Source organism: Meriones unguiculatus, chromosome 18, assembly GCF_030254825.1.
Source record: "Meriones unguiculatus strain TT.TT164.6M chromosome 18, Bangor_MerUng_6.1, whole genome shotgun sequence".
Taxonomy (NCBI): Eukaryota; Metazoa; Chordata; class Mammalia; order Rodentia; family Muridae; genus Meriones; species Meriones unguiculatus.
This window is the reverse complement of record NC_083365.1, coordinates 22,247,536-22,257,399: the sequence shown is the minus strand read 5'-3', so window position 1 is coordinate 22,257,399 and position 9,864 is coordinate 22,247,536.

Below are 9,864 nucleotides of genomic sequence, written 5' to 3'. Positions count from 1 at the left end.
ATAAATCTGAGGCAAGATAAAAAAATAATAATAATAAAATAAAACTTAAAAAAGAAAAAAGAGCTGTATTGTGTTTCTGCCAGAACTTTTGCTTCCCTAATTTAAAAAACATAGTTTTTGATGGTTGTAGCAGCTCATGCCTTTAATCTCAGGGCTCAGAAAGCAGAGGCAGGTGGAGCTCTGTGAGTTCGAGGCCAGCCTGGTCTACAGAGTGAGTTCCAGGACAGCCAGGACTGCACAGAGAAACCCTGTCTCAGCAAAACAATACTGCATAGTCCCCAGCCCCAGTTCAGGGCTGGCAAGATTGCTCAGTGGGTAAAGCATTCGCCATGCAAACCTGACTGCCAGAGTTCAGTCCCTAAAACCCGCAGTGGGAAGAAAGAACGAGATACCTGAACATTGTTCTCTAGCCTCCACAGGAGTGCTGTGGTATGTTCTTTCTCTCTCTCTAATAATAATAAAATTTTAAATTTATAATTTTATTTTATGTGTATTAGTGTTTTACTGCTGTGTGTGCTCAGCAAACATTTGTGCCTGGTGCCCAAGGAGGTCAGAGGAGGGTATCAGATTCCCCTGGAACTAGAGTTCCAGATGGTTGTGAGCTGCCATGTGGGTGCTGAGAATCAAACCGGGGTCCTCTGGAAGACGAGCCAGTGCTCTAAACTGCTGAGCCATCTTCCCAGCCTAAAATAGAAAAATAAAGAAAAAAGGTTTGTTAAGACAAGCTTGCTTTGTGTAGCCCTGGGTGTCTGGAACTTGATCTGTAGAGCAGGCTGGTCTCAAACTCAGAGATCTACCTGCCTGTGCCTCCAGAGCACTGGGAAAATTAAAATAAAAAAAAATGAGGGGGGTGGGCTGGAGAGATGGCTCAGTGGTTAAGGACATTGGCTGCTCTTCCAGAGGTCCTGAGTTCAATTCCCAGCACATACACACGGCAGCTCACAACCATCTATAATGGGATCTGATGTTCTCTTCTGTCACACATCACATATGCACATAGAGCACTCATATGCATAGATTACATAAATAAATCTTTCAAAAAAAATTGGGGGCTGGAGTCATGGCTCGGTGGTTAAGAGCACTGGCTGCTCTTCCAAAGGTCCTGAGTTCAATTCCCAGCCACCACATGGTGGCTCACAACCATCTATGATGAGATCTGGTGCCCTCTTCTGGTGTGCAGGCAGAATGCTGTATAAATAATAAATCTTTGAAAAACATCAATTTTTGGTCCCTCAGCTTGTATCCTAAAATGAGAAAACACAGAAAAAAAGTCTAGAGATTTTAAGAGCAAGAAAGAGATCCTTATGTTTCTGTTTATGTGGTGTGTGTGTGTGTGTGTGTGTGTGTGTGCACATAGGTTGTATGTATGTGCACATATCTGTGCATGCGCCTGTGGGGATGCCAGAGGAGGACATCGGGTGTCTTGCTTGCTCTCACCTTGTTTTTTTGAGAAATGGTCTGTCAGGAACCTGGAGCTGGGGCTGGCAGCCATCCAGCCCCAGTGATCCTGTATCTCCACTGCACACCAGGCTGAGGCTGCAGGCCAGGGCGAACACACTCGGGCTTTGATGTAGTTGCTAGAGCAGCAGGTGCTTTTGGGCTGCACCATCTCGCCAGCCTTTTTCAGTTTGTTTGTTTGTTTGTTTTATGCTTATGTTTTGTCTGTGTGTGATTAGGACTCAAAGGACAACTTGGAGGAATAGGTTCTCCTCTTCCATCACGTGGATTCCAGGGTTGAACACAGGGCCTCAGGCAAACCCTTTTACCTAAGGAACCTATCTCTAACTCTTGTTTCTTTAAGACAGGGTCACACGTAGCCTGGGAGTCTTGAACTTACTATGTAACTGAGGGCGGCCTTGAACTTCTCATCCTCCTACCTCTGCCTTACGAGGGCTGGGGTGACAGGCACAGAGTACCATATTCAGCTTTAGGTAGCGCTGGGGACTGCTGGGCAAGCACCTACTAACTCAACTATCTTCCCAAATCCAAAAAGACAAATGTTTGTCATGGTAAGCCAGAAACTCAGAAGTTGTTCACCGCCTCAAAACTGATACGCACAATAGAATAGACTGCGGTATAGCCAAGTGTGGCGTAATGGTATTTATTATGTACGTGGTATGTGCCCGCACACGGGTGCATATACCTGTGGGGGCATGGGGTTGACGTCAGGAGTCTTTTTTGATTGCTCTCCAACTTATTCATGGAGGTAGGATCTCAGTAGAGCACAGAGCTGGCGATTTGACTAGTCTGGCCAGGCAGCCTGCTCTGGAGACTCCCCATCTCCCCATTGTGATGACGTAGGAGAAATACAGACAGGCCACCAGACATTTATATGGGCTGTGTGCAGTCCATAATCCAGTCTTCATGCTTGCGTAGCAAGTGCTATAACCACCTTCTTAGACCCTAGAAGAGTGCTTTGATTCAGTTTTTGAGACAGGATCTTCTTTTTCTTTTTCTTTTTCTTAAAGATTTTATTTATTTATTTATTTATTTATTTATTTATTTATTTTATGCATTTATATTAGTGCTCCATCTGCATGTGCACCTGCATGCTAGAAGAGAGCAGTTGAGGGTATAGATGGTTGTTCCCATGTGGTTGCTGGGAATTGAACTCAGGACCTCTGGAAGAGCAGACAGTGCTCTTAACCACTGAGCCATCTCTCCAGCCCCAGGATCTTCTCTTGAGGAGAGATTTGGTTTAGGCTATGCTCTGGCCTCAGCCTCCTATCCTGTCATATCGTCCTCAGTGCAGTGCTCATGTGTGTATGGTGCTGTTGGTGTCAGCAAACGTACTATGTGGGCAGGCTTATAAATTATGCATAGTACAAAATGACTAATGCTAATAAAAACTAAACTGTTGCCGATTTATGCATGTGCTATACGAAACTTTTTGCTCTTGTTTTGCAGAGTACTCATTCTATGTCTGCAAGGAGAAAATAATTTGTGGGGCACCTTAGTATGTGCCTGTAATTCCAAAACATGAGAGGTGAAGGTTGAATGATCAGGAGTTCAAGGTCAGCCTGGACTAAATGAGAGCCTATCTCAAAAGCAAGAAGACAATCTGGGCACGGCGAAGCACAGCTGTAATTTTCAGATGGAGACCTAGGCAGACGCAAATGGCCCATGAGTTCAAGTCCGGTCTACACAGCAGGTTCCGGCTTGACCAGGCCTACCCAGGGGCATTGTGTCAGTTACCTTACTCTTACTCTTGCTTTGGTGAAGCACAGGGACCAAAAGCAACTTATGAAAGAAAGAATTTGTTTTGGCTCGTCATTCTAGAAAGTTCGGAAGCCATCTGGGCAGGACCAGGGAGCTGAGAGATTACGTGGGGAACAGGAAAAACAAACTAAAAGTAAAGTGAGGCTATGAAATCTGAAAGCCCACCCAAGGGACACACTTCCTCCAGCAGGACTGTGTCTATCAAACCTTCCCAAACAGCTCCAACAACTAGAGAACACATGCATGTTGAAAGACACAAGCCTAGGGGGAGCGTTGCTCATTCAAACCACTGAAGAGACCTTGTTTTTAAAACAAATAAAAACAAACAAAAAAACCTAAGCTGGATGAGGTGGTGCAGACCTTTAACCCCAGCACTCAGGAGGCAGAGGCAGGCAAACCTCTGTGAATTTGAAGCCGGCTTGGTCTACATAGTGAGTTCTGAGACAGCCAGGGCTATGTATAGAAACCCTGTCTCAAAAAATAATTCAAAAACAAGCTAAACCAGAACAAAATTCGGTTTTGCTATAACAGCATGCCAAGTTACACCAGCAGCAGTGATTGATAACTTTGGTCTGGGGACAGTGGTCTCGTAAGCATCCCATGCAGACATCACACAGTTGTGAGGTCACTTCATGACATATCTGTCAGAGCACATCCCTCACTGGTAGGCCACGCAGCAAAGAAAATCAACTAGACGCAGACCCACAACATACATCAAGAGGTAATGTATGATAGAGGAGTCAGGCACAAAAGAATACATGCGATGTGATTATTATACACTTGCGAATTTCAAAAATAGGCAAGAGTGCTTTGCTGGGGGCATTTGTAGCTAGAAAAGCAAAGGGATACAAGAACCGAAGATAATGGCCGTCGCTGGGATGAAGGTGTGGAAGGGAGCTGGGACTGTCAGTGGGAGCAAGGTGAGGGGCTGGAGACTGCTCAGCAGTTAAGAGCGTGTACCTCTCTTGCTGAGGACCTGAGTGGATTCCCAGCACCGGCATGAGGCAGCTTACAGATGCCTGTAACTCCACCTCGCTAGGTGATCTGATGCCCTCTTCTGGCATCTTCCTGCAACTGTACTCACCTGCACATACCAATATCCACATACAGACACACAAGCATGCACATATTTTAAAATTTAACAGAAAAAAAAAAAAGGTTGTAAAGGAGCAAGGTGAGATTCTGTGGCATTGCTAATATTCTACTTTTGAACTGAATGTTCGCTTCAATTTTTTTTTTTTTCACTGTATCAACTTCTACTTTATTTCGCAATGGAAGGTTTCCGGTTCTTCCCCAGTGTTGCTCATTTGTGTCTCTACAACTTCCTCAAATCTTTCCTGTCATCGCTCTCACCTGGAAATCGCTACCCATGTGTTCCCGAGAGAGGTTTCGCGGGATGTTAGCTGCTCAGAACTCAACGCGGAGTATCCAGCACTTCACCGCTTCTCTTGTTCCTGGAATTCTTAGTCCAAAAAAAACCCCCCAGAAAACCACTCACACCCATCTGGCAGAGTCCACTATTTACAGTCCAGCCCTATGTTGGGTAAGCCAGAGTTTCTCCATTCTTTGGAGGCTTACGTGGTTTTCACTTGTAAGTATCTATTTCGTTATTTTATGTTAAGATTATAGCTGTGTTGCGATGATTTCTAAAAGATGCTCTTCTTTTCCCTCCCCGCCCCCCCTTTCTTTTATTTAAGAAACAAGGTCTCACTGTGTAGTCCCGGGAACTCACAGATGACCTCCCATCTCTGCCACCCCCATGCTGAGATCAAAGTCATGTACCACCAGGCCTGGCCCTTGCCCTGGCCTGATTTTTTTATTCATTTTTTTTTTAAGATAGAGTCTCAGTGTAGTTCAGGCCTGCTATAAACTCAAGATTCTCCTGTCGCAGTGCTGGAGTCATGAGAGTGCATCACTTTGCCTCGCTTCAGAAACATTTTTTAAAATTTAAGTCTTGTGTATTATTTTCTCCATTTTCCTCTGGTTTCTATTATTTGTTCAGTACCGGAGGCACACATAGAAATACATGAAAATTACAACGACATTTTCCAGGCTCGCCTCCAATCAGCAGAGGATGACCTTGAACCGCTGACCTTCCTTGCTTCCACCTTCTGAGTGGTTTGAGGAGTGCACCTTTAACCTTGTGCTGGGAACAACGGGCGCTTCACACACACTAGCAAGGACTGCCCAGCGGAGGCACAGGCTCCCTTCGGGTGAGTCCCTGCATTTTTACCTTCCAGGAAAATAAGAAAAAAAGAATTATTTAACCCAACATGTAAGAGAAACAGGACTAATATACAATATCGTAATTTCCCTGTTGTCTTTCCAACATTAACAATGAGTCACACAATTTTTCTGTTCGCATTTCATCATCACTGGATTTTTTTTTTTCTGATTAAAGGGAAAATTTCAATAGACAGCTTTTCAGCTGTCTGACTTTGATTTCCCAATCTCTCCCTTCCTTGTTATTTTTTTTTTTTCTTCTAATTGCACACTCCAAAGACCACTTCCTTTCTTAAACACACAACTCGTTAACAAACTGTCCTTGGAAGTTCTCCTCATCTTCTGGCAGTGCACCCCTGGGAGGCTCAGGAAGCAGACACAGAAATGATTTTAGGCACTTCAGGTGCCTCCTTACACGTACTCTGAAAATTATGTGGGGGTGGTGGCGGCACACGCCTTTAATCCCAGCTCTTGGGAGGCGGAGACAGGCAGATCCTTCTGAGTTCCAGTGCAGCCAGGGTGATGTATTGAGACCGTTTGACACTTTGCACTTGTGTGTTTGTGTGTTTGTGTGTGTATCTGTGCACTTTTAAGTAAAGTTTCTTTGGTGAAACTTGAACCCACCAATTGACTAAACTGGCTGACCAGTGAGCCCCAGAGAACTACCATGACCAGATTTTTACATGGGTGCTGGGATTCCAAGTTCATGTCCTATGACTTCACCGTACCCTCTGAGCCATGGCCTCAGCTCCTGGTACTTGTTTTTCCCGGTAGCAGAACTCATGCCATGGAGTCTAGATTCTTCGTATTCTCCATGTATGAGTATTTTGCCTGGATGTGTGTCCATTTGCATGTGTGCCTTGTTCTTAGGGGGGCCAGAAGAAGGGGCCAGATGCTCTGGAATTGGAGTTACAGATGGTTCTGAGCCCCTCATGGGTGCAGGGAATCGAACCTGGGTCCTCTGAAAGAGCAGCAAGTGTTTCTAAGCCCTGATCCATCTCACTGGCCCCTAGATTCTTTGTATTCTCACTCCATCCCCCAAGTGCTGGGATTCTGTGCACCAGCACACACATCCATATATATATGAAAGAGGTTTATTAGATGGAGATGAAGAGAGAGGGAGAGCAGGAGAAAGGGAGACATGATGGGGGGAAAAGAGAGGGAGAAAGAGAGAGGGGTGCCCTGACAGAGAAAGGGGAGAGGACAAGAAGGCAAGAGCAAGAGGGAGCAAGAGCCACGTCCTCTTTTTTAAGAGCAAAATCTAGCATATGCCAATAAAGCTTTGTATAATGTGCTCACCTACTGTGTAATAACATACTTCTAATTATAACTGTTGATCCCATTTCCCATCCCCCTCCCTGCCTCAGGATTTGGAATCCCAAGTCAGATTATTCAATGACAAAAAAGTCCAATTGGCACTCACTAAGTAGCTGAGTAGTTCCTGCTACCTCCACTTCCGCAGCGTCCTTGATTCTATTTCCAAGTTTAACTCTCTCAATTTCCCATCACTTCTAAGAGACACCCATATTTCCAATAAATTCTCTTTTTGCTTACATTAGGAGAGTCCATTCTTTGGCTTGGAAACCAAAAACAGACAAACAACAAAGCAGAACACACACACAGATGCTATCTTCTCTCCCCGCCTTGCCTCTCACGGTTAGGTGGTTAGGTCCTAAGTGCTTTCTCCTCAACTGACAGTGGAATTCTTTTCCTGCTGTGCAGCACCGCCTCCCACCTCTCAAGCAGCTTGTCCTCCCACCTCTCAAGCAGCTTGTCCACCTTGTCCACACACTTGAGCTCCAGAACAAGGGTCATCTCCTCTCCAAATCTCTGCCTCTCTCTCTCACCACCTGCACAGACTGGTACCCACTGAACGTTAACTGTGATTTTAGTTAAACATTTTCATGCACGTCTCCTACAAGATCCTAAGGGTTTTTTTGTTGTTGTTGTTGGTTTGTTTTGTTTGTTTTTTTAAAGAGGAACTTTCATCTGTCGCTGAGGGATTGAACTCAGGTCATCAGACTTTGATGATAAGCACCTTTGCCCGCTGAGCTAGCTTACAGCCTTGCCTCCTTTATCTATCTATCTATCTATCTATCTATCTATCTACCTACCTACCTACCTATCTAACTATCCAGCTAGAAAACAATGGGTGGATGCTGGAGAGATGGATTAGCAGTTGAAAGTACTGGCTGCTCTTCCAGAGGACCTGAGTCTGATACCCAGCACACACCACATGGGTGGCTCTCAACGATCAATAACCCCAGTCCTAGAGATCCTTCTGGCCTCCATGAGTACTACATACAGGAGGTTCCCTGACAGTCACATAGGCACAATACTCCTACCCATAAAAATAAATCAATAGCTGGGAGCTGGTGGCACACACCTTTGATCCCAGCACTCATGGGGCTGAGGCAAGTGGATCTCTGAGGGCAGCCTGGTCTACAAAGTGAGTTCCAGGACAGCCAGGGCTACAGAGAAACCCTGTCTCCAAAAAAAAAAAAAAAAACCAAACAAAAAATACACACACAACCCATATATTATATATATACATATATATATATACATAATATACATTTATATATAAATGTTGTACATGTATATAAATTTAAAAAGAGAACAGTATCTAAGCAGTAACTAGAAGCCCACCTGCAGCCCACTTTTTCCCTCTCTCATTTTTGGTGCCATACGATTTTAATTTTTAACCCCCCTCTTCCTTTTCTTGTGAAAAGTGACAGCTGTTAGACGTAAACAGCTGATGAGAATTATCTGCCTAGAATGTAAACTAGAGGCCAGTAAGTGAAGCCCAGGGCTTTGATGGCTGCGCATTGCATCAGTGGTCTCAGAGCGGACTTCTGCATTCTGCAGCCCTCAAATTCCCCCAAGTGCAGTTACTGTTTACGACTTGAAAGCCACCTGACAACTAAAGGCTAAGTACTTTAAATAAGAACTGTGTAATGAAAACAAACCAAGGCCAGCAGTCTTTAGGAACAGCAAGTTCCAGGAAGGGAGAGGAGGGAGGGAGTTGTCTTCATTGTGCAGCTTGTTGGGGTGACATTCATACATTGCTTTATTTCATTCTTCGACAGTTTCAGACGTGCATCTAGTATAGTCTGGTTAATCTCCCACAGCCTCTCATCTCCTTCCCCTCCTCATCAAATGCCCCTCCTTCCTACCAGCTCCTTTCGCAAATACGTGACTTTTGCGGTTTTTAAAGACCCATTAGTTTAACCAAGGCCGACTGGGTGACCACAGGATCAGAACTAAACACCAGAGCCTGGTGGGGTCACCAGTAGGTACAAAACTAATGACGGTGATTTCCCTGCTCCCGGAATCTGTCAGCAGGAGATAGTTCAGCACTGAGGGGTAGGCGCCTGAGGCCCCCTTCCACTTAACCTTCATTGACCGGCCCATTCTTATTTTGCTGTTTTGGTTTTTTGAGACAGGGTCTCACTGTGTAGCCCTGGCTGGTCTCAAACTCAGAGATCCACCTGCCTCTTTCTCCCAAGTGCTGGGATTCCAGGCGGGTGGCACCACCACAGAGATCTCTTTTCTTTCTCAGGAGATGGGTCCATTCTTGTGTAGCCATCTACAGATGGTCTGAGTTTGTGTTGCAATGGCTATGTCTTGCCCAGAAGATGGTATCGGGAGCCCTTGTCTCTGGCGCCTCATCTTTTTCTACCTCCTGTTCTGCGATGTTCTCAGAGCCTTAGAGGAAATGGTAGAAATGTCTTGGTCAGGGCTGGGATCTAACACCACTTCTGGTTTCTGAGAGCACACAGTGCACAGATATAGATGCAGGCAAAACACCCATATAAATAAAACAAAAACAAAACTTTTAAACCTTTCATTTTAAAATGCTTTTTAATTTTTTTTTTTTTAATTTACATTGGTGTTCTGCCTCCATGTATTGGAATTAGAGAGTTGTGAGCGGTCATGTGGGTGCTTGGGATTTGAACCCATGCTGAGCCATCCCTCCAGCCCCGATGCTTTTTAATTTAAGAGCACTTCCTTTAGTTTTAGTTTTGAGATGGGTTTCCTGTGCCCAGGCAGGCTCTGAACTCACTACATAGTGGAGAAAGCCGCTGAATGTTGGCTCCTCCTGCTCCTTCCTTCCAAGTGCTAGGACTGCAGGCGTGGCTCACGACACCCGGCTTTTTTCTGGAAACCTCGAGGGTACCGGGATTCCTTCAGTGAGACTCGCCCCATAAAATAATTGGTTGTCCAATGTTGTTGCTAATCCTGGACTGTCCCTGCATCCTGTACCAACAGTCCTCTAACAGGCGGTCTACAGACTTAAAAAATGAGTGAAGGAGTGTCTTCCCATGTCGCCTAGGCTGCCTCACACTCCTATCCCTCTGCCCAACCTCCCAAGTGCTGGGATTACAGGTGTGCACCACTGTACCTAGCAAGAACATAGAC